Source organism: Hyla sarda, chromosome 3 (assembly GCF_029499605.1).
Source record: "Hyla sarda isolate aHylSar1 chromosome 3, aHylSar1.hap1, whole genome shotgun sequence".
Taxonomy (NCBI): Eukaryota; Metazoa; Chordata; class Amphibia; order Anura; family Hylidae; genus Hyla; species Hyla sarda.
In genome coordinates, this window is record NC_079191.1 from 184,610,822 (window position 1) to 184,636,722 (window position 25,901).

At 41.6% G+C, this 25,901-nt stretch overlaps 1 protein-coding gene across 3 annotated transcripts in view; it reads right to left on the minus strand.

The window, feature by feature from the left end:
- CSMD1 (CUB and Sushi multiple domains 1) overlaps window positions 1-25,901 on the minus strand; it is a 1,887,231-nt gene that overhangs the window by 457,047 nt on the left and 1,404,283 nt on the right. The window lies entirely within an intron of this gene.

Here is a 25,901-nt window from a genome sequence, read left to right on the forward strand (position 1 = left end):
TCTCAATATGACTGTATCTATATTTGTCACCATTCTTATTGCTTCAATGCAAGTAGAGTTTAGCAAAGTCTTGATTTAAAGGGGTACTCCAGTGGAAAACATTTTTTTTTAAATCAACTGGTGCCAGAAAGTTAAACAGATTTGTAAATGACTTCTATTTAAAAAATCTCTATCATTCCAGTACTTATCAGCTGTTGTATGATACAGAGGAAGAGGTGTAGTTCTTTTCTGTCTGACCACAGTGCTCTTTGCTGACACTTCTCTCCATGTCAGGAACTTTCCGGAGCAGAAGAGGTTTACTATGGGGGTTTGTTCTGTTGGACAGAGGTGGCAACATATAGCACTGTGGTCAGACAGAAAAGAATTACTCAACTTCCTCTGAAATATACAGAAGCTGATAAGTACTGGAAGGATTAAAAATTTTATATATAGAGATAATCCGTAAATGGGTTCCTCTCAAGAAGGCGCTGGTACCCAGGGATGAAGGTAAAGTTCTTTATTTGCAACGCGTTTCGATCCCGAACCGGGATCTTCGTCAGGCATATCAGATAAGATATGCCTGACGAAGATCCCGGTTCGGGATCGAAATGCGTTGCAAATAAAGAACTTTACCTTCATCCCTGGGTACCAGCGCCTTCTTGAGAGGAACCCATTTACGGATTATCTCTATTGCTACTTACCGGACTGACGAGCGTCACACCGGGCTTGTTCCTCGTGGCAGCGGTTTCCCCTGATCTTCCATACACAGATGCTACTGTAGGTGTTGTGCTCTGAGCGCAACACCAAAGGGTAAGAACCCATCTTTATGTTAACTCTCATCATTGTTAAACGGTCCTCACTAGGGGCGCACCTCCTGTGTTTTTTTCGTTTGTATTAAAATTTTTATATGGAAGTAATTTACAAATCTGTTTAACTTTCTGGCACCAGTTGATTAATTTTTTTTTTCTCCACCGAAGTACCCCATTAAAGCTATCCTACTATTTTGTTCGTACAGCTCCTTTGTGTCTCCATGGATACATATTAAAAGCACCTTGCAGCCATGTGTTTATTATTATGCAGTCATGCTTACTCTTATTAGTTACCACAAGCAGAAGAGGAGGTACACCACGTACACGAGATACTGATTGGGCTCCCATTTTAGTTTTATAATACAATCATATTAAAAAATAATGGCTACCCTACCATTGTACCATGCACCGCATTAACAACCCAGGGATTAAAGAACGAATGATACACCCACTTCCACTTCCTGACGAAGGGATAAAACATGTGTTGGGGTGGTGATGAGGGGGCATCACACCTATAACGCAGCATGTCCCATCCAGGTATGTCATATTTCTATTCATGGCTTGTATCCTATATCTCATGATATTGGTTTAACTATTTTCTGATGAGTATGGACTATAGTTGTGCTGTTCTGTGGGCTTTTGGGCTTTAAGGATGTATGTACGGTATATATTTAATAAAGCTTTTTGTGATGTCATATTGGTGCAGTGTCAGCCTTCTGTAGGATTTATACTCTACAATTGTAATTTACCAATAAATTTAAAATGAACCAAAACATACTGGCCAATTTGGCTGACCTTTTCATCTCACTGTTCTCTACTTTTTTAACCCCTTAAGGACATAACCCATTTTGGCTTTGAGGACACAGTCAATTTTAATGTTTGCATTTTAATTTATTCCTCCTCACAATTTAAAAGACATAACTCTTTTATTTTTCTACCTAAAGAAAGGCCTTAAATTTTTCCATAGCCAATTGTACTTTGTAATGCCACCTTTCCTTTTATCCTAAAATATACATAAAAACCAAAAGAATATTATTTGGGGGGAGGGAGATTGATAAGAAAACAGCAACCTTGCAACCTTTTTTTTTTCTTTTTAATTAAAATGATACCCAATTTATATAGTTTTTCTATTTTTGTACTACTTGTCTGTGTGTCTCTATGTGGAGACAAAATACAGGAAGTGTGGGTAAATTAGCCTGCTATGTGAGCCAGGTGTGTGTCATAGAGCCTTAGGGGACAGATCCCTGCTTGTCCCCAGTGCACAGATCCCTGCTTGTCCCCAGTGCACAGATCCCTGCTTGTTCCACCCACACTCCCTTTATTTTGTCTCTGCAGGGACAAGCCAGGATTTTTTTTTCATCCAAATATGTACACATTTTAAAAGGCACTGTCAGAAGTGGGATTTGAACCCAGACCTCCATCTGGAGACCAGAACACCCAAGTATGGGGAAGAAACTACTCTTGAGTCTGGCACCTTAGACCACTCGGCCATCCTGACATACACATATGTACTCATTTTAAGCAATGTATATTACAAATATACATGTAATGTTATTATCTATAATATATAAAAACGGTTTTGCAAATCACAAGTGCACTTCAACAGAATCAGTATGCCCAAATTTGTCCTTTTCTGACCCTTATAACCTTTTTGTTTTTACGTATAGGGGACTGTATGAAGGCTCGATAAGATAACTGCTAGCCAGGATGTAAAATCTGATGCCTTAGATGTCACGTCTTTAAAGGGGTGCTCCGGTGAAAAACATTTTTTTTTTTAAATTAAACTGGTGCCAAAAAGTTAAACAGATTTGTAAATTACTTCTATCAAAAATCTTAATCCTTCCATTACTTATTAGCTGCTGAATACTACAGAGGAAATTCTTTTCTTTTTGGATTTATTTTCTGTCTGTCCACGGTGCTCTCTGCTGACACCTCTGTCCATTTAAGGAACTGTCCAGAGCAGCATATGTTTGCTGTGAGGATTTTCTCTTGATCTGGACAGTTCCTGACATGGACAGAGGTGTCAATGGAGAGACAGAAAATAATTCCCAAAATAAAATAATTTCCTTTGTAGTATTAAGCAGCTGATAAGAACTGGAAAGATTAATATTTTTTAATAGAAGTAATTTACAATTACAAGTAATCTGTTTAACTTTCTGGCACCAGTTGATTTTAAATAATAATACTAATAATAAGTTTCCCACCGGAGTACCCCTTTAATGCTTTAGAAGCCTGTTATAAGGTGTCAGTGTTTGGTTACTGACAGTACCTGACACTCACTGCTATGAAGTCAGCACAGCTCCAGTGTTAACTTTAAAGTCACTTAATGCTTCAGGGCCTACATTTATTCCCTGCGTTCTTAACAGGATAAGTAGAAATTTTGGATCACATTTAATACATCAGTGTACCTGAGCTTTCATCATTTTATTAACCCCTTCCTCGACCCATATTTGCGTCATGGGTCCCATTTTTGGTCCCATCTCATCCCAGAAAAACTACAGCTTATGCTAAAAAAAAGTAATAAGGGTCAGAACAGGACAACACACATATTTTTCTTTCTTTTTTTGTTTTCTTTTCTTTATTGTAGGAAAACCAAAAAAGAATAATGCAAATTTAGTATAATTGAAATTGTACTGACTTGAAAGGTTTGCCCCACAAAGTTGTGAAATTATATGTTTTTTTTTTAGTTTTGTTCCAAATTATTATGCAAATGATATTTTTCTCATTTACCTAAATAATTGATGAAAATAAAAGTTGGCATAATTCTCATGTTATCAACTATTAAGAGTACAATTCAAATTTTATTGAACAAACTTCCTAATGATAACAGTATTTTTTTAACATTAAAAACTTACAATGCACCGTTCCAAATTATTATGCATAAGTTTCAAAACACTTTATAGGTTGTTAAGAACTGAAAATTGTCATTTGCTGTGTTTGCAGCATATATACTGAAATCAAAAGCTATTTCAATCACACTTTTACCAACATTTACATTTTTAAAACATTTTAACATAGGACCCCTTATTTGTTAGCAGCTTCACAAGTCTTGCATCCATTGAACTTGTGAGTTTTTGGACAGTTTCTGCTTGAATTTGTTTGCACAATGTCAGAATAACCTCCCAAAGCTGCTGTTTGGATGTAAACTGCCTCCCACCCTCATAGATATTTTGCTTGAGGATGCTCCAAAGGTTTTCAATAGGATTGAGGTCAGGGGAGGATGGAGGCCACACCATAACTTTATCTCCTTTTATCCCCATAGCAGCCATTAATGTAGAGGTATTCTTTGATGCATGAGATGGTGAATTGTCATGCATGAAGAGGATTTTATTACAGAAAGCATGGTTCCTTCCTTCTGTACCAGGAAAGAAAGTGGTCAGTCAGAAACTCTGCATACTTTGCAAACATCATCTTTACGCCTTCAGGGACTCTAAAAGGGCTGACCAGCTCTCTTACCATAATTCTGGCCCAAAAAATTACTTCACCACCGCCTTGCTGACATCACAGCCTAGTTGGAACAGGGTGGCTGTCCACCAACCATCCACTACGCCATCCATCTGGACCATCCAGGGTTGCACAGCACTCATCAGTGAACAGGACTGTTTGAAAATTTGTCTTTATGTATTTTTCTGCCCAATGCAACCGTTTCTGCTTGTGAGCATTGGTTAGTGATGGCCAAATAGAAGATTTATGCACAGTTGCAAGATTCTGGGGGACTCTACACCCTGACGTCCATGGGACTCCAGAGGAACCAGCAGCTTCAAATATCTGTTTGCTCTTATGTAATGGTGTTTTCGTAGCTGCTCTCTTTATCGGATGCATGGATCTGGCAGAAATCTTCCTCAATTTGCCTTTATCTGCATGAGCCCGTCTCTGCTCTGAATCAGCCACAAATCTCTTAATAGTGCGATGATCAACTTAAGTTTTCGTGAAATATCTAATGTTTTTATACCTTGTCCAAGGCATTGAACAATTTCACTCTTTTCAGCAGCAGAGAAATCTTTTTCTTCCACATATTGCTTGATAATGGTGCTCTGCTTAATAATGTATAGCACCCACCTTTAGTAGTTTTTCCTTAAATTGGGCTTACCTGGCAATCTAATTATCACAGGTGTCCGAGATTGTTTTCAGTGATCAAAAGAGCCCTGACACACAATGCCATTCATTAAATACGAAATATTTAATCTTTGTGACACTCAAATATAATTAGCAAAATAATTTGGAACAGGGTGTATGGCTCTGACAAGTACAACTTGTCCTGTCAAAAATAAGCCCTAAAAATAAGGAGACTAAGGGTGGGGTGGGGAGGATATGGAGTGTGGGTGCGAGGGTAAGTAGACCATGGATGTTTGGGGGCTGATGGTTGTATGGGTTGATGATGGGGTGCGTGGGGTGTATGGGGTGATGGGGAAACTAAGGATGTGGTGAAGAGGTGCATGAGGTTGTGTATGGGGTAATAAGGAGACCAAGGATAAGGGGTGATGGGTATGCGGAGATGAGGAAACCGCGGATGGTGGTGGATATGTGTGTGTGTATATGTATGATGTGTGCGTATGTATGTATGTATGATAGATAGATGTGTGTATGTATAAACACACCAGTCATATACACACCTATTATACCTCCATACATATACTGTACATCAATGCGGAGGGGTGGGGGGGCCTGAGGGCGATGGAGTACAGGTCGGCCTAGGGCAGCAAAAAATTATCAGAAATACCTATATATCTATCATACATACAGTCATGGCCGTAATTGTTGGCACCCCTGAAATCTTTCAAGAAAATGAAGTATTTCTCACAGAAAAGGGATTGCAGTAACACATGTTTTGCTATACACATGTTTATTCCCTTTGTGTTTATTGGAACTAAACATAAAAAGGGAGGAAAAAAAGCAAATTGAACATAATGTCACACCAAACTCCAAAAATTAGTTTGACAAAATTATTGGCATTGTTTCAAAATTGTGGAAAAATAAGATTGTTTCAAGCATTTGATGCTCCTTCAAAGTCACCTGGGGCAAGTAACAGGTGTGGGCAATATCAAACCTGAAAGCAGATAAAAAGGAGAGAAGTTCACTTAGTCTTTACCTTGTGTGTCTGTGTGTGCCACACCAAGCATGGACAGCAAAAAGAGGACGAGGGAACTGTCTGTGGACTTTAGAACCAAAATTGTGGAAAAATATCAACAATCTCAAGGTTACAAGTCCATCTCCAGAGATCTAGATTTGCCTTTGTCCACAGTGCGCAACATTCTCAAGAAGTTAACATCCCATGGCACTGTATCTAATCTTCCTGGGCATGGACGGAAGAGAACAATTCATAAAAGGTGTCAATGTAGGATAGTCCGGATGGTGCATAAGCAGCCCCAAACAAGTTCCAAAGATATTCAAGCTGTCCTGCAGTCTCAGGGAGCATCAGTGTCACCACAAACTATCTATCAACATTTAAGTGAAATGAAACACTATGGCAAGAGACCCAGGAGGACCCCACTGCTGACACAGAGACATATAAAAGCAAGACTATGTTTTGCCAAAATGAACTTGATATGGTATACTTGATATGCTTAAAACTTAACGTTTAAAATGATATTTGTAAAATATAATGCCAAAATAATATAAAGAGAACGTGCCACAATCAGCACTCATCAACAAAGCAGTGCCACAATCAGCACTCAGATAGAACCATATATGGGAGGTATAACCTCCTATTGCTATGTCTGCAGTCTAAATGAGGATGATACAGAAATTTTCTATCAGGTTAAAATTATAGAGCATCATACAACAATTTATTCAATGACTCACTACAATGCCTCTAGAACCACCCAACGCGTTTCTGAAGCCAAGTTATTACAGCTTCCTCAGGGGAAAAAACGTTTAAGGATTGTGAGCAAAAACAAAGTAGGCATGCTATGATAGCATCATTTGCTTTGTAAGGAGATGCATGTAATATAACAGATGGCCTGGTATTTAGCAGGTGTGCAAATTAAAGCAGATATAACTCCCAAGTTCAATGGGCTGATTATTCAGCAACAGTCATACCCCATATGTTATGGGGTTGCTTAGGTTTCCAATGGCCAATGACCTGTGAAAAGGAGAAATTCACAACTGAATGATTACAGTGTCTCCACGGGATGTGCCGTGCAGTGCGGTAACTGCCTCCCAGGTATCCGGGGATCATCAGATGTGCATCTCCTTGCTGCTGTGGCAGTCAAATGAACTTGGGTAAGCCAAAATCCTTCTGGGAAAATGTCTTGTGGACAGATGAGACCAAGATAAAGCTTTTTAGTAAAGCACATCATTCTACTGTTTACTGAAAATAGAATGAGGCCTACAAAGAAAAGAACACAGTACCTACAGTGAAATATGGTGGAGGTTCAATGATTTTTTGGAGTTGTTTTGCTGCCCCTGGCACTGGGTGCCTTGATTGTGTGCAAGGCATCATGAAATCGGAGGATTACCAACGGATTTTGGGTCACACTGTACCGCCCAGTGTCAGAAAACTGGGTTTCCGTCTTGGGTCTTCCAGCAGGACAATGACCCCAAACATAGGTCAAAAAGCACCCAGAAATGGATGGCAACAAAGCCAGTTTTGGAGAGTTTTGAAGTGGTCCAGATCTGAAGAGTCCAGATCTAAATCCCATTGAACACCTGTGGAGAGATCTTATAATTGCTGTTGGGAAAAGGCGCCCTTCCAATACGAGAGACCTGGAGCAGTTTGCAAAGGAAGAGTGGTCCAACATTCCGGCTGAGAGGTGTAAGAAGCTTATTAATGTTTATAGGAAGTGACTGATTTTAGATATTTTTTCCAAAGGGTGTGCAACCAAATATTAAGTTAAGGGTGCCAATAATTTTGCCGAGCCCATTTTTGGAGTTTGGTGTGACATTATGTCCAATTTGTTTTTTTACCTACCCTTTTTGGTTTAGTTCCAATACACACAAAGGGAATAAATATGTGTATAGCAAAACATGTGTTACTGCAATCCTTTTCTATTAGAAATACTTAATTTTCTTGAAAATTTTAGGGGTGCCAACATTTACGACCATGACTGTAAATCAGTCATATGCACATCTATCGTACATAAAGCAGTCATATACACATCTATTATACCAACATACATATGCTGTACATCAATGTGGAGGGGCGGGGGGACTGAGGGCGATGGGGTACAGGTCGGCCTAGGGCAGAAAAAAATGTAAATACACCACTAATGGGTAGGGGAATACTGGTTTAGATTGATGTTCTCAAATCTGTTGCTCTCCAGCTGTTGCACAACTACAACTCCTATTATATTTTGACAGGCTTCTGAAGCAGGACTTTGGGGCCTGGGGAGGGATGCAGAGGAGTTCAGGGGCAGTATAATATTTAGAGGGTTCAATGTGTGGCAGTATTATATTCATGTGCTCGTTGTGTGGCAGTATTATATTCAGGGATACAGTGTATGGCATTATTATATTCCGGGGGCACAGTGTGTGGCAGTATTATATTCAGGGGTATGGTGTGTGGCAATAATATATTTAAAGGGTACAGTGTGTGACAGTATTATATTCAGGGGGTACAGTGGTTGGCAGGATTATACTGTGTATTCCCCTGACTGCATTCTATCAGTGCTGTAGTCACTGATATCTTTGTGAGGCCGAGTAAGGGGGTTGTCAGGGATTGGGGAAGCAGGTCGTCAGGGGGTAGGGGGACCCAGGACAGTTTTTCGCATCGGGTCCTGTGGTTTCTGGCTACGTTCCTGCTTATATGTTATTTTCGGATGAAACTTTCCCTTTAAAATACAAAATACCTATGCTGAATGTAAAAAACTCTAGTCCTATCTCTTCTTCATTTTGCTCCTTAGGGTCTTCTTTGATATGAAACAACAATGTTTTTTTCTATAGCTCATGATCCCCCAAAAAAATATGCTTGGAAGGCATCTATGCATTATTTTTCCCTGAATAACAGTTCTATCAAAGCTTAGCAGATATCTCCCTCATGTACCACAGTATTATAATAAAAAAAAAGCAACTAAATGGTTCTGAATAAGAAATTCTTAGGATTATATTTTTAATGCACATCAAAGGATGAAATGAGGAGACTTATAGCAGCCGGATGCCAGCAAACACCATGGAGCAGTTCCAGTGTGCTTTTTGTAGAATGCTTGAGCTCTTCCTCAGCCCTTATTAAAGACTCACAACCTCATTAATTAAACCAGTACACCTGGAACGGAGAAATTAGCTTTGTGGGTTTATGTACAAAGTCACATCTAGCACAAACTGAACATGTATCTGTCGCTCTTCCGGTATTGTTTGTAAAGTTTAGGCTAAGTTGTAAAACTTTTGATTACAAGAATTGCTATTGCAAGTGTAAAGTTGTTTAAAAAAAAAAATGTTTTCACAATATCTCTTTTTTAACTTATTTGTTTTCATTCACTATCCATATATTAAAAAGCAAATCCACAAAAATGTATGATAATAATAACCACCACTACAAATAATACAGTTAGATAAGGATTCTTTTGCCTAAGCTTTCGCCACTTTACAGTACAAAAAAGGAGAGAAGTTGTCTTTCTTTAATTCTTTTCTTCTCTTTATAACTTACACTGAGTTGCATTCTAGGAGACAATGAATTAAAGCGTCCCGATTTCAGGGTCATTGCTGGGAGATACTGTACATTTACTGGGGCAACCATATGGCACCTAGAAGTCCAATTGTTATTAATAGGGCTGGTGCACAAAACAAAACATATTTGACATTATTCTATGGGCAGATGCTGTAAACAAATATGCCATCTGAAACTGCCATCTAAAGTGCTTCTTAAGTGTGATATCAAGAATTATACCAGAATTGAACCAGAAGGGAACAAAAGGGAACTAACTCAACATTATAACTACAAAAGTAAGTCACTCTTTTCAGAAAAAACAAAAAAACAAACATGCACACACTTATTACTTACATCATTGTGATACATTTTCTCTTCTATCCCCCACCGATTTCTCCGGTGGACTCTATATACATCTGTCCATGCCTCCTTCCCTCACCTATGTATTGCTCGCATGAACTGCTCACCATCATAAACCACTCAAAGTCACCTCATTCCATGGTACAGCACAGAAGTCGCTTCATCACTTCACCCAGCCATCTGCTCTCCCTTTTCTTTCTTCTGCTTTTAGCTGCTGGGGACATTGCTCCTAACCCTGGCCCACCTTTCACTAATATTTGCTCTACACTACCTGCCTCTTGCCGAACCACTACAAACTTTAACTGTGCTCTCCTAAACTCTCGATATGTGTGCAATAAGCTCACCCAGATTCATGACTTATTTCTCACTAATTCTCTTAATCTGCTGGCTCTCACAGAAACATGGATACAACATTCTGACACGGCTTCTCTCGCTGCTTTATCTTATTTTGACCTTCACTTTTCCCATACCCCAGATCTGACACCAGGCATGGTGGAGGAGTTGGGGTGCGTCTAGCCCCACAATGCACTTTTCAAGTCATCCCCCCATTACCTTCACTTACATTTCCCTCTTTTGAGGGTCACACCCTCAGGCTCTTCTGCCCATTGTCTCTCAGAGTGGCGGTCATCTATCGTCCTCCTGGTTCTCCCCAAATGTTCCTGGATCATTTTGCCACCTGGCTCCCTCACTTTCTTTCCTCAGAAACACCTACACTCATCATGGGTGATTTTAATATCCCCATTGATATCCCAATCTCCTCTTTTGCCTCTTGGCTTCTGTCTCTAACCTCCTCCTTTGCCCTTTCACAGCTTACTGACTCTCCCACACACAAGGATGGGAATACACTGGACTTGATCTTCTCTAGACTTTGCTCTGTCTCTAAATTCACTAATTCTCCTTTTGAGCTCTCTGACCACAACCTTCTCTCCTTCTCTATCAGTAACTCCTATCCTCTTCCGGACACTCCAACCTTGTACACTTACAGAAACCTGCGTACCATAAACACCAGTCAATTTATAGACATTCTACAATCTTCACTATCACCAATCTCTTCTCTCTCCTGTCCTAATCTAGCAGCCAAACATTACCATGACACCCTAAAGTCTACCCTGGATCAAATGGCACCCTCTAAAACACGGACCTCCAGATACAGACGGCAGCAACCCTGGCACACGCTAACAACCCACTTTCTCAGGCGATGCTCTAGGTGTGCTGAACGTCTGTGGAGGAAAACTAAGACTTCTTCAGACTATCTGCACTATAAATTAATGCTTAAATCCTATTACTTCGCTCTTCACCTCGCCAAACAAACATATTTTACCTCCCTCATCTCCTCTCTGTCTAACAACCCAAAACGCCTTTTTGACACGTTCAACTCTCTCCTTCGGCCTAAAGTACAGACCCCAATCACTGATCTCTGTGCTGAAGACCTGGCCAAATACTTCAAAACTAAAATCGATGACATTCGTGATGAAATCCTCTCCCAGTCCCCTAAAAGTTCAGATCCAATTCCCAGCCACATCTCCTCTTCATCACTCTCAGTTTTTGAGCCTGTAACGGAGGATGAGGTTTCCAGGCTCCTCTCCTCCGCCCGCCCCACTACCTGCTCTAGTGACCCCATGCCTTCACACCTCATCCAGTCTCTCTCTCCTGCTATCAGCTGTCACCTAACTAAAATCTTTAACCTCTCCCTCTCTTCTGGGGTCTTTCCCTCCTCTTTCAAACACTATATCATAACCCCACTATTGAAAAAACCATCTCTGGACCCATCCTGTACAGCAAACTATCGACCCGTGTCAAATCTCCCCTTTATCTCCAAACTCCTGGAACGCTTAGTCTACTCCCGCCTTATCCACTACCTCTCCGAGAACTCTCTCCTTGACACCTTAAAGTCTAGTTTCCGCTCCCTTCACTCCACAGAAACGGCCCTAACCAAAGTCACTAATGATCTTCTGACGGCCAAATCAAATGGCAATTTCTCTTTACTGATTCTCTTGGACCTCTCTGCGGCTTTTGACACTGTGGATCACCTACTCCTCCTCAGTAGTCTCCGCTCCATCGGTCTCAAGGACTCTGCTCTCGCCTGGTTTTCCTCCTATCTCTCTGGGCGCTCATTTAGCGTCTCGTTTTCTGGCTCTACTTCTTCTCCTCTTCCCCTTGCTGTCGGGGTTCCCCAGTTATCGGTCCTGGGTCCTCTACTCTTTTCACTCTACACATCCCACCTCTATGCTGATGACACCCAACTCTATACCTCTTCCTCCAACATCACCTCTGCACTCCTACAGAATACCGGTGACTTTCTCTCTGCTGTCTCAGACATCATGTCCTCTTTATATCTGAAACTAAATCTTTCAAAAACAGAACTTCTTGTTTTTTCTCCATCAACTGATACTGTACCTAACCCTGACATTTCCATCTCGGTATGTGGGACTACCGTAACTCCCAGGCAGCAGGCTCGCTGTCTTGGAGTTATACTTGACTCTGATCTGTCTTTCACTCCCCACATTCAGTCCCTTTCACGTTCTTGTCACCTGCATCTCAAAAACATTTCCAGAATCCGCCCGTTTCTCACTACTGAAACTGCTAAAACTCTCATTATTGCTTTGATTCATTCCCGCCTCAATTACTGTAACTCTTTACTAATAGGCCTTCCTTTCTCCAAACTCTCTCCTCTTCAGTCCATCCTTAATGCCGCAGCCAGACTCATCTTCCTCTCCAGCCGCTACACCGACGCCTCCTCCCTGTGCCAGTCCCTACACTGGTTACCAATTCAGTCCAGAATGCAGTACAAAATCCTCAGTCTCACACACAAAGCTCTCCACAATGCTGAACCTCCCTAAATCTCCTCTCTCATCTCTATCTACCTTCCTACACGTTCTCTCCGACCTGCTAATGATCTCACACTAACATCTTCTATAATCCGAACTTCTTACTCCCGTCTCCAAGACTTCACTCGTGCTGCACCAGTTCTCTGGAATGCTATACCTCAATCCCTCAGACTCAACAACAACATCCATAGTTTCAAACGTGGCCTGAAAACACATCTCTTCAGACAGGCCTATGACATTCTTTAATTGGCCTCAACATATCCTAAACATATCCCCACACCTCTTGTTTGAGTAGTTATTGTGTAATATTATGTCTGATACTTGTCTTTGTTTGTACCCTATAATTGTAAGCACTGCGGAATCTGTAGGCGCTATATAAATACAATTATTATTATTATTAAACTACCTGTCTACCACTGGATTTGTGCTGTTGCCCAAAACCCGTATGCATGAGATGCCTGTTTACCAGTGCCAATCTAACTCCTGATGTTACTGTTTGTATGAATGGAAGAAGTCTTCAAAATCTGCTTTCATAAAATGTTCCAGAAGTATTTAATCTGAGACACTACATCGATGAGCTGGAAAGCCTGTCAATGCACTCATCCAAAAGGACCTTCGGGTTGTGAATAATGTTTTCATATTCTATTTAAAAACATTAAAATGCATTAAAATTCAATAACACAATTTACAGTTATGTAGTACTGTACACTGGTAATAATTTGCACAGTGAAAATGTGTTTTACTTTGTTACATATTTTTCTTTTCGTCAAACTAAATAATTCATTACAGAAGCAAGAAGAAAGAAAAAGAACAAGGAAGCTAGAATAGCAGCATTCCTGTATTAGTAATACTATTTGACAAAAGGTACAACATTCATTGCATACATAAAGAAATGAACCAATGAATAGAAAACTACGTGACCGGTAACTCCAGTGTATAATCTAACAGTTCTGACAGCATTCCCTTTATAGCTGGTAGATATTGACACAGCATGGTGGTCCGTGGGGAACATAAAACCTCTGCTAAGGTGTTGCTGCACTTTCCCCCCCATGCTGCTTTTCCAAACTTCTGCATGAAAGAATTAGAATTCTTATATATATATATTTGTATTGCACAGCACTGAGACGGACCCTGTGGATTTTTAAATGGCTGTAGCAGTTCCGACAGACTCAAAAGATCCACTGTTATGTTCAGCTTTTTAACTTAGTTGCTTAAATCTTTACTGTTCAGATAAAAAACAAGCAAAAAAATCCACTTTATTTCATGTAGAGAAGATACAGTAATAAAAAAGATCTTATATTTTTACTTAAGTTTTAATTATTCTGCATGTAAGTAAATGTGTTACTGTTATTTAGCTGAATGAATTATGATTAAGCACAACACAGCAACATGTATTATGATGTCAATAATTTCCTATGTAGGGCTCAGTAGTACCGTAATTGGGTGTTTGCCGACCTAATAAGAGTCCTAAAATATGGTTGTAATACGGGGTGAGAAAATAACACTAAATGATCCAAGGGAAGGTTAAAGCCTTGACAGTCTTCTTAAATATACCATAGAGGGGATGCTTTTAAAGGAAAATATCTTTGTGCTATGAGGCATGACATGATAGTTTTTTTGCGGATTCTCCCAGACGTACAATCTAAGCCCTTAGCTGGCTATGGCTGCTATATTATGGATCCATACAATACAAATATTTTATTATTTCAGGAAAGCAGGTCTAAGTTGCTGTCAAAACCAGTTCCTAGGGTAGTCTATTAGAGAACCTCACTGCTCAAACAGTAAAAAATCACATTTTCACAGTTTGAGATTAAATAGTTTTCCTCCAGCTGCAGATCCCATGGTATCCTTGAGGTAAGAGAACTATTTTTCGTTGTATTTCTGAATAAACTTTTAAAATAACTTTGTTGGTCTGCAGAGCTGCCCTCTCCCCCCCACACTCTCTCCACCATCTTAGTTATTTTTTTCTTTAACAATTTAACAGTTAACATGCATCTGCTACACATGGCAGGTCATATGCTATGTTCCTATTTCCTTTTTTATTTTGTACCTGGAATGGATCCAGATGACTGTTTATAGTCACTGTGTTATTCCTGTTCCTAAAATGAGATGAGAATTGGTATCATACTAGCTTTCGAAATATAGGAGGTGAGTGGAGTAGCAATAAAGGGACCCAAGAGGTCTTAAAAGCTGCAATCTATATCTTCACAGTTAGCCAATAAAGGTATCACTGATACTCCACTTCTCTTCTAGGTTACTTACTGGATCCATGAACCTTATGCACCTGCCATTACTATTGTTACATCAATCGGTATGTGTGCCTTTGCTCCAGTCTTGCTTGGTTTTGGTAAGGTTACAATTAGTTTTTGTTACCATTTGGTTTTGTCACTAGCTTTTAATGCTGGGCCACTTGTCTAATAAATTCCATGGGTTATATTGCCGTGTAATATGTGGTCCGTATTTGAGTTATCCTGTAGGTGATACAACTCCTGTGCAATTACTTTTTTTTTTTAAGAAACACACTTATTCTGCAAGTCCTTCAACTCTCATCTGCCAATATAATTTTTGGTGAAAAGTCATTTACTTCTGACATTGATACAAGCTTGTATTTGCTTTGTGCGCAATGGCTGTTGGGTCCCCTATTCGGCCCAGTCATTAAGTCCTGTGGGTAATCTGAGTATAGGGAGCTATTGTAAGGGCCCAGAAAGGCGGCTAATAAAGGTTGCCAAGGATCTGTGATTGCATTGGTGGTAAATGACCGTGTCCTGTGTCCCCCCCCCCCCCAAACACTGCTGGCTTATTTGTGTGAACTGGCTATTTCCTGTTTCTGTGCCCTCCCTCCAACTACAATCTCCAGAAGCCCTTGTTTCCAGGTAGGATGTGATTTATCTCTCTCCCACACATCAACCACCCCACCCATTGCAGCACATTTAGACTCTCTTCCATGGGTGCTGTTCTTGAAACTACAATTTCTTGCAGCCCTGTGGAGGAAGATCTCCATACCACCAAGTGGCTGCTCCACCCATTGAAGCTCAGACACGCTTCCTTTCAACACCTGGCTAGTGAAGCATTGTCTTGGGCCACACAGCAACATGGGAAAATCCTAAGACAACACTCATTTTGTTTACTGCTAAATGAACATCAGGGGCAAAGATCCCATAAGAATTGGGAGACTATACATCAAGCACAGGTACAGACACTATATGATGAACCACACCAACTTTACAGCCCCTGTAGCACAGTAAAGTAGAAATAAATCTCAGAATACCCCTTCAAAGGGAATCTGTTATTAGTGTCACCCCACTAGCTTGTTGGTATAGGGTGGTAGTGTGGGTGACACTGATAATCATTAGTGTTGCTCGCGAATATTCGCAATGTGAATTTCATTCGCAAATATTCGCGAATATAGCACTATATATTCGTAATTACGAATATTCGTTTTTTGGTTTTTTTCACAGTACACATCACAGTGATCACCCCTCTCTGCTTCCAGCTTGTGTGGTGTAAGAGAGCTCTAATACTACTGTGTGAGACTGGCGTGCAAATTTTTGCATGTGCAAAAATTAGCATATGTTAATTTTCGCATATGCGAATTTTCGCTTATGCAAATTATTGCATATGCTAATTTTCGCATAAGCAAATTTTAGCAAATGCGAAAATAAAACGCGAATATTACAAATATGCGAATTTAGCGAATTTATGACGAATATTCGTCCATATATTCGCGAAATATTGCGAATTCGAATATGGCCTATGCTGCTCAACATTAATAATCATACTTACATATACCCAATCTGTGGCCCTGTTAGCCCGTTATCCTCCTTATTTGTGTGGTAGGCTTGTTGCACGGGCGGTGCTCCAAGAGCATGCTGGCATCATGGCTACTCTTTCTTCAACCCTTCAACAAGGAGGTTAATGGGCTGAAATGCAATTATCTATCTAGTATGAACCCATTTTATTTATTTATTTCCATGGGGATCCATGTAATGTGTAGTGAGTAGCTATATATGCTATAGTGTTTTTTCTATAGAAGCAATAGTTTTAGGGAAAAATACCTCTAAAGTAGGGCATGAAAAGAAAAAAAATCCATAAAAAAACATACAGAAGAAACTTATAACTCCTCTATACAGTTTTCTAGCATACAAAATTTGCAGAGTTGCAATATGGACCTAGGACCCGTCAACCCCCCCCCCCCCCCCCCCACACACACACACACATACTCACACCCACCCACACCCTCCCTTACGAGCATATATATATATATATATATATATATATATATATATTAGCTGAGTACTCTGCGTTGCCCGGTTTTGACTTCATATCCTTTTTTTTTTACTTCATATAATGTCCTCATATACTGTTGTCATATCCCAACCCCATTTCCTGTCCTCATATGCCTACCTCATATCCCATCGTCATATCCCATCATCATATCTCTACCTTATATCCTGACCTCCTCTCCTGCCCTCATATCTCAACCTCATATCCCATCCTCCTATCCCATCCTCCTATCCCGACCTTCCATCTCGACCTCATATCCCGTCCTCATATCCCGACCTCCTATCCTGTCCTCCTATCTCGACTTCATATCCTGTCTTCATACCCCGTCTTCATATCCCGACCTCATATCTCGTCCTCCTATCTCGACCTCCTATCCCGATCTCCTATGCCAACCTCATATCCTAACCTCATATGCTGACCTCCTATCCCGTCCTCCTATCCCAACCTCATATCCCGACCTCATTTCCCGACCTTCTATCCTGTCCTCATATTCCGTCCTCATATCTCAACCTCATATCCCGTCCTCATGTCCCGACCTCCTATCTTGACCTAATTTCCCATCCTCCTATCTCTACCTCATATCCTGTCCTCATATCCCAACCTCATATCCCGTCGTCATATCCCATCATCATATCTCTACCTCATATCCTGACCTCCTATCCCGACCTCCTATCCCGACCTCCTATCTTGACCTCATTTTCCATCCTCCTATCTCAACCTCATATCCCGTCCTCATATCCCGTCCTCATATCCCAACCTCATATCCCGTCGTCATATCCTGTCATCATATCTCAACCTCCTATCCCGACCTCCTATCCCAACCTCATATCCCGATCTCATATCCTGAGGTCCTATCCCGTCCTCCTATCTCAACCTCATATCCCGACCTCACATCCCATCATATCCCGACCTCCTATCCCTTCCTCATATTCCATCCTCATTTTCCGTCTTCATATCTCAACCTCATATTCCATCTTCATATCCCGTCCTCATGTCCCCACCTCCTATCTCGATCTCATTTGCCTTCCTCCTATCTTGACCTTATATCATGTCCTCATATCTCAACCTCATTTTCCATGCTCATGTCCTGTCCTCATATGCCGTCCTCATGTCCCCACCTCCTATCTTGACCTCATTTCCCATCCTCCTATCTCGACCTCATATCCCGCCTCATATCCCATCCTCATATCTCTACCTCATATCCCATCCTCATGTCCCGTCCTCATATGCCGTCCTCATGTCCCGACCTCCTATCTCAACCTCATTTCCCATCCTCCTATCTCGACCTCATATCCCGTCCTCATATCCCAACCTCATATCCCGTTGTCATATCCCGTCATCATATCTCTACCTCAAATCCTCACCTCCTATCCCGACCTCTTATCTCGACCTCATATCCTGTATTCATATCCCAACCTCATATCCTGACCTCATATCCTGATGTCCTATCCCATCCTCCTATCTCAAAATCATATCCTGACCTCACATCCCATCCCCATATCCCGACCTCCTATCCTTACCTTCTATCCCGACCTCTTATCCCATCCTCATATTCCGTCCTCATATTCCGTCTTCATATCTCAACCTCATATCCCATTCTCATGTCCCCACCTCCTATCTCAACCTCATTTCCCATCCTCCTATCTCGGCCTCATATCCCGACCTCATATCCCTTCCTCATATCTGAACCTCATATACCGTCCTTATACACCCATTCTAATATCCTGACCTCATATCCCGACCTCATATCCCATCCTCATGTCCCGACCTCCTATCCCGACCTCATATCCCGACCTCATATACCATCCTTATATCCTATCCTCATACCCCAACCTTATGTCCCGACCTCGTATCCTGACCTCATATCCCATCCTCATATCCTATTTTTATGTCCCATCCTCATATCCTGTCCTCAGGTGGGATTGATTTGTTATGAAGATATTGTAAGCTAAAAATTGAACGGGACATGGCTTTGTGGGACCGGACGTGATTTGCAAGCCAAACCAATGCACGAAAATAGTAGATAATAAAAGGGGTGGGGCTTAAAATGTGGGCATGTCTTTGTGAGATGGGGTGTGGCTCGCAAGCCAGACTGACACATTCACCAGGAGATGCAGAGCGGAGCTTGTGGAGTAAGGTACTGCATGGGACTTGAAACAAAAACCCACCTTTTATATAAGGGTGTTGGTAAGGGTTAATTTACCTATCATATATTTTTATTTGACATATAAGTAATATGTGTACCAGGTATTATTTAAATATCTCCAGCCGTATGGAAGTTATGTGGGAACATACATTTCCCATTGATTTGCATGGAACTTTGAACCAAAATCCTGATCCTCACAAATGGGGGTAGTTAAGGGTTAAATTAAATATCCTATATTTTAAGTGGACATATAAATAACATGTGAGCAAGTATTATCGAAATATCTCCAGCCGATTGGAAGTTGTTCACATATAAGTATCATATGTGCCAAGTTTCATATATATATATATATATATATATATATATATATATACATATATATACATATATATACATATATATATATATATATATATATATATATATATATATATATATATATATATATATATACATAAAACTCAACGTGTGTGTGTGTGTGTGTGTGTATGTATGTTCCACAAAAACTTCCAAACGGCTAAAGATATTAACATGAAACTTGGCACACATGTTACTTATATGTCAACAACAAACATAGGATAGGTGATTTAACCCTTACTCACCCCCATTTGCCAGGGGCGGGGTTTATGTTTAAAGTCCCATACAAGTCTATGAGAAATATATGTTACTGCATAGCTTCCAAATGGCTGGAGATATTTCAATAATACTTGGTCACATGTTACTTATATGTCAACTTAAAATATAGGATAGTTAATTTAACCCTTAACTACCCCCCATTTGTGAGGGTCAGGGTTTTTGTTTAACGTCCCTTGCAAATCAATGGGAAATGTATGTTCTCACATAATATCCTTATAACTGGAGCTATTTCAATACCTGGTACACATATTACAGGTCGGGATATGAGGATGCGATGGGAGGTTGATAGGAGGTCGAGATAGGAGGTCAAGATAGGAGGATGAGATAGGAGGACGGGTTAGGAGGACGTGAAAGGAGGATGGGATGGGAGGACGGGATAGGAGGTCGAGATAGGAGGTCGAGATAGGAGGATGAGATAGGAGGATGGGATAGGAGGACGGGATAGGAGGATGGGATAGGAGGACGGGATAGGGGTCTCCTATGCCAACCTCATATCCCGATCTAATATGCTGACCTCCTATCCCGTCCTCCTATCTCAACCTCATATCCCGACCTCATATCCCATCCTCATTTCCCGACCTCCTATCCTGTCCTCATTTTCCGTCCTCATATTCCATCCTCATATCTCAACCTCATATCCCGTCCTCATATCCCGTCTTCATGTCCCGACCTCCTATCTTGACCTCATTTCCCATCCTCCTATCTCGACCTCATATCCTGTCCTCATATCCCAACCTCATATCCCGTCGTCATATCCCGTCATCATATCTCTACCTCATATCCTGACCTCCTATCCCGACCTCCTATATTGACCTCATTTCCCATCCTCCTATCTCGACCTCATATCCCGTCCTCATATCCTGTCCTCATATCCCAACCTCATATCCCGTCGTCATATCACGTCATCATATCTCAACCTCCTATCCCGACCTCCTATCCCGACCTCCTATCCCAACCTCATATCCCGACCTCATATCCTGAGGTCCTATCCCGTCCTCCTATCTCGACCTCATATCCTGACCTCACATCCCATCCTCATATCCCGACCTCCTATCCCGACCTCCTATCCCTTCCTCATATTCCATCCTCATTTTCCATCTTCATATCTCAACCTTATATTCCATCCTCATATCCCGTCCTCATGTCCCCACCTCCTATCTCGACCTCATTTCCCTTCCTCCTATCTCGACCTTATATCACGTCCTCATATCTCAACCTCATATCCCATGCGCCGTCCTCATGTCCCCAACTCCTATCTCGACCTCATTTCCCATCCTCCTATCTCGACCTCATATCCCGACCTCATATCCCATCCTCATATCTCTACCTCATATCCCATCCTCATGTCCCGTCCTCATATGCCGTCCTCATATCCCGTCCTCATATCCCGACCTCCTATCTCAACCTCATTTTTCATCCTCCTATCTCGACCTCATATCCCATCCTCATATCCCAACCTCATATCCCGTCGTCATATCCCGTCATCATATCTCTACCTCATATCCTGACCTCCTATCCCGACCTCTTATCTCGACCTCATATCCTGTGTTCATATCCCAACCTCATATCCTGACCTTATATCCTGATGTCCTATCCCATCCTCCTATCTCAACCTCATAGCCTGACCTCACATTACATCCTCATATCCCGACCTCCTATCCTGACCTCCTATCCTGACCTCTTATCCCATCCTCCTATTCCGTCCTCATATTCTGTCTTCATATCTCAACCTCATATCCCATCCTCATGTCCCGACCTCCTATCTCAACCTCATTTCCCATCTTGGCCTCATATCCCGACCTCATATCCCCTCCTCATATCTGGACCTCACATACCGTCCTTATACACCCATCCTAATATCCTGACCTCATATCCCGACCTTATATCCCATCCTCATATCCCGACCTCCTATCCCGACCTCATATCCCGTCCTCATATCCCGACCTCATATACCGTCCTTATATCCTATCCTCATACCCCAACCTTAAGTCCCGACCTCGTATCCTGACCTCATATCCCATCCTCATATCCCATTTTTATGTCCCATCCTCATATCCTGTCCTCAGGTGGGACTGATTTGTTATGAAGATATTGTAAGCTAAAAATTGAAGGGGACATGACTTTGTGGGATCGGACGTGATTTGCAAGCCAGACCAATGCACACAAATGGTAGATAATAAAAGGGGTGGGGCTTAAACTGTGGGCATGTCTTTGTGAGATGGGGTGTGGCTCGCAAGCCAGACTGACACATTCACCAGGAGATGCAGAGCGGAGCTTGTGGAGTAAGGTACTGCATGGGACTTGAAACGAAAACCCACCTTTTATATAAGGGTGTTGGTAAGGGTTAATTTACCTATCATATATTTTTATTTGACATATAAGTAATATGTGTACCAGGTCTTATTTAAATATCTCCAGCCGTATGGAAGTTATGTGGGAACATATATTTCCCATTGATTTGCATGGGACTTTGAACAAAAATCCTGATCCTCACAAAAGGGGGTAGTTAAGGGTTAAATTAAATATCCTATATTTTAAGTGGACATATAAATAACATGTGACCAAGTATTATCGAAATATCTCCAGCCGATTGGAAGTTATGCAGTAACATATATTTCCCAGAGTTGTATGGGACTTTAAACAAAAACCCTGCCCAGGCAAATGGGGGTGCGTAAGGGTTAAATCCTCTATCCTATGTTTGTTGTTCACATATAAGTATCATATGTGCCACGTTTCATATATATATATATATATATATATATATATATATATATATATATATATACATAAAACTCAACGTGTGTGTGTGTGTGTATGTATGTTCCACAAAAACTTCCAAACGGCTAAAGATATTAACATGAAACTTGGCACACATGTTACTTATATGTCAGCAACAAACATAGGATAGGTGATTTAATCCTTACTCACCCCCCCCATTTGCCAGGGGTGGGGTTTATGTTTAAAGTCACATACAAGTCTATGAGAAATATATGTTACTGCATAGCTTCCAAATGGCTGGAGATATTTCAATAATACTTGGTCACATGTTACTTATATGTCCACTTAAAATATAGGATAGTTAATTTAACCCTTAACTACCCCCATTTGTGAGGGTCAGGGTTTTTGTTTAACGTCCCTTGCAAATCAATGGGAAATGTATGTTCTCACATAATATCCTTACGGCTGGAGCTATTTCAATACCTGGTACACATATTACAGGTCGGGATATGAGGACACGATGGGAGGTTGAGATAGGAGGTCGAGATAGGAGGTCAAGATAGGAGGATGAGATAGGAGGACGGTTAGGAGGACATGATAGGAGGATGGGATGGGAGGACGGGATAGGAGGTCGAGATAGGAGGTCAAGATAGGAGGTCAAGATAGGAGGATGAGATAGGAGGACGGGATAGGAGGACGGGATAGGAGGACGGGATAGGAGGATGGGATAGGAGGATGGGATAGGGGTCGGGATAGGAGGTCGGGATATGAGGACGGGATAGGAGGACGGGATAGGAGGTCGGGATAGGAGGTCGGGATAGGAGATCGGGATAGGAGGACGGGATAGGAGGAAGGGATAGGAGGAAGGGATAGGATGACGGAATAGGAGGATGGGATAGGAGGTCAAGATAGGAGGTCGGGATATGAGGACAAGAAAGGAGGACGGGATAGAAGGTCGGGATAGGAGGTCGGGATAGGAGGTTGGGATATGGGGACGAGAAAGGAGGACGGGATAGGAGGACGGGATAGGAGGTCGGGATAGGAGGTCGGGATATGAGGACGAGAAAGGAGGACGGGATAGGAGGACGGGATAGGAGGACGGTCTAGGAGGATGGGATAGGAGGACGAGATAGGCGGTCGGGATAGGAGGACGGGATAGGAGGTCTGGATAGGAGGTCAAGATAGGAGGACGGGATAGGAGGACAGGATAGGAGGTCGAGATAGGAGGACGAGATAGGAGGACGGGATAGGAGGAAGGGATAGGAGAACAGGATAGGAGGTTGAGATAGAAGGTCAGGATAGTAGGTCGGGATAGGAGGACGGGATAGAAGATCGTGATAGGAGGTCTGGATAGGAGGACTGTATAGGAGGTCGGGACAGGAGGTCGGGACAGGAGGTCGAGATAGGAGGACGGGATAGGATGTCGGGATGTGGGGTTGGGATATGACAACAATATATGAGGACTGCATATGAAGTCAAAAGCTTCCTCCTTTGTTTATTTTCCTCCCCAACAAGGATTAGGAAGGAAAAACCGGGCAACGCCAGGTACTCAGCTAGTCTATATATATAAAACTCAACATGTGTGTGTGTGTGTGTGTGTGTGTATGTATGTTCCACAAAAACTTCCAAATGGCTAAAGATATTAACATGAAACTTGGCACACATGTTACTTATATGTCAACAACAAACATAGGATAGGTGATTTAACCCTTACTCACCCCCATTTGCCAGCGGCGGGGCTTATGTTTAAAGTCCCATGCAATTCTATGGGAAATATATGTTACTGCATAACTTCCAAACGGCTTGAGATATTTCGATATTACTTGGTCACATGTTACTTATATGCCCACTTAAAATATAGGATAGTTAATTTAACCCTTATTTGTGAGTGTCAGAGTATTTGTTTAAAGTCCCATGCAAATCAATTTGAAATGTATGTTCTCACATAACTTCCGTATGGCTAGACATATTTCAATACCTGGTACACATATTATGGGTCAGGATATGAGGACGGGATGGGAGGTCGAGATAGGTGGTCGAGATAGGAGAACGGGATGTTCGGGATAGGAGGTCAGAATAGGAGGGCGAGATAGGAGGTCGAGTTAGGAGGTTGAGATAGGAGGATGGGATAGGAGGTTGAGATAGGAGGTCAGGATAGGAGGACGGGATAGGAGGTCGATATAGGAGGACGGAATAGGAGCTTGAGATAGGAGGTCGGGATAGGAGGACGGGATGGTCGAGATAGAAGGTCGGGATAGGAGGTCAGGATAGGAGGTCGAGTTAGGAGGTCGAGATAGGAGGACGGGATAGGAGGATGGGATAGGAGGATGGGATAGGAGGACGGGATACGAGGTCGAGAAAGGAGGACGGGACAGGAGGTCGGGAAAGGAGGTCGGGAAAGGAGGTCGGGAAAGGAGGACGGGATAGGAGGACGTGATAGGAGGACGGGATAGGAGGTCGAGATAAGAGGTCGGGATAGGAAGTCGGGATAGGAGGTCAGGATAGGAGGTCGGGATAGGAGGACGGGATAGGAAGTCGGGATAGGAGGTCGGGATAGGAGGATGGGATAGGAGGAGGGGATAGGAGGATGGGATAGGAGGTCGGGGTATGAGGACGGGATATGAAGTCAAAAGCTTCCTCCTTTGTTGAGTTTCCTCCACAACAAGAATGAGGAAGGAAAAACCGGGCAACGCCGGGTACTCAGCTAATATATATATATATATATATATATATATATATATATATATATATATATATATACACACACACACACACACAATAAAATTCCTTTGCAGCACTACTCCAATGCCATATAATGAATGGTGCTAGAACTCCAGAGCCGACAAAAGTCCATAAAGGTAGAAAAACAATAGTCTGGCACTCCGAAAAGTTGCAGAAAAAAAAGTGAATTTAGTTTCTCACATCCTAGCAGCAACGTTTCAGTTCAACACTGGAACCTTTTTCAAGCTTAAGGATACATTGTACATAGGGGGTTTTTATACCCAAAATGTGATCAATCAGTACAAAGTGCAAAGTGTTAAATCAATGAAACAATTACATACATAAAAGTTCATAAATATAGATTGTGATATAGTGGCCCTTTCATAATGTTTGTAGCCATTTCTGGTCATATTATCTGTGTAAAGTGCATATTAGAAAAGTTCCAGTTAATAGCCAAATGCAATAAATAACATCATATTACATCATTAACACACCTGTTACCATTCAATATTCCATTATAACCACATATGCTATAAATACACTAAATTGTATATGCAATTAAAGAAAGGTGCGCTTACCTTCTCCATCATGGCGCCATTAGCATGAGTCTGTGGATACTGCGTATTAGAGATGGGGAAGTGGCGCAGACGCCCAAGCCGTGGACCCACGCTAACTTTTGGGAGCACCGCACTATTGTTTACATTAACAAAAATTGAAACCAAACTCTCCCTTTTCAACACTAAACAAGGGTCCTCTTCTGTAGCTGGCCCTTTGCACTGACCCTGCATCATGACACATTTTCTGGGAATTGAAAATTCCTGACTAACATATTTGAAGGT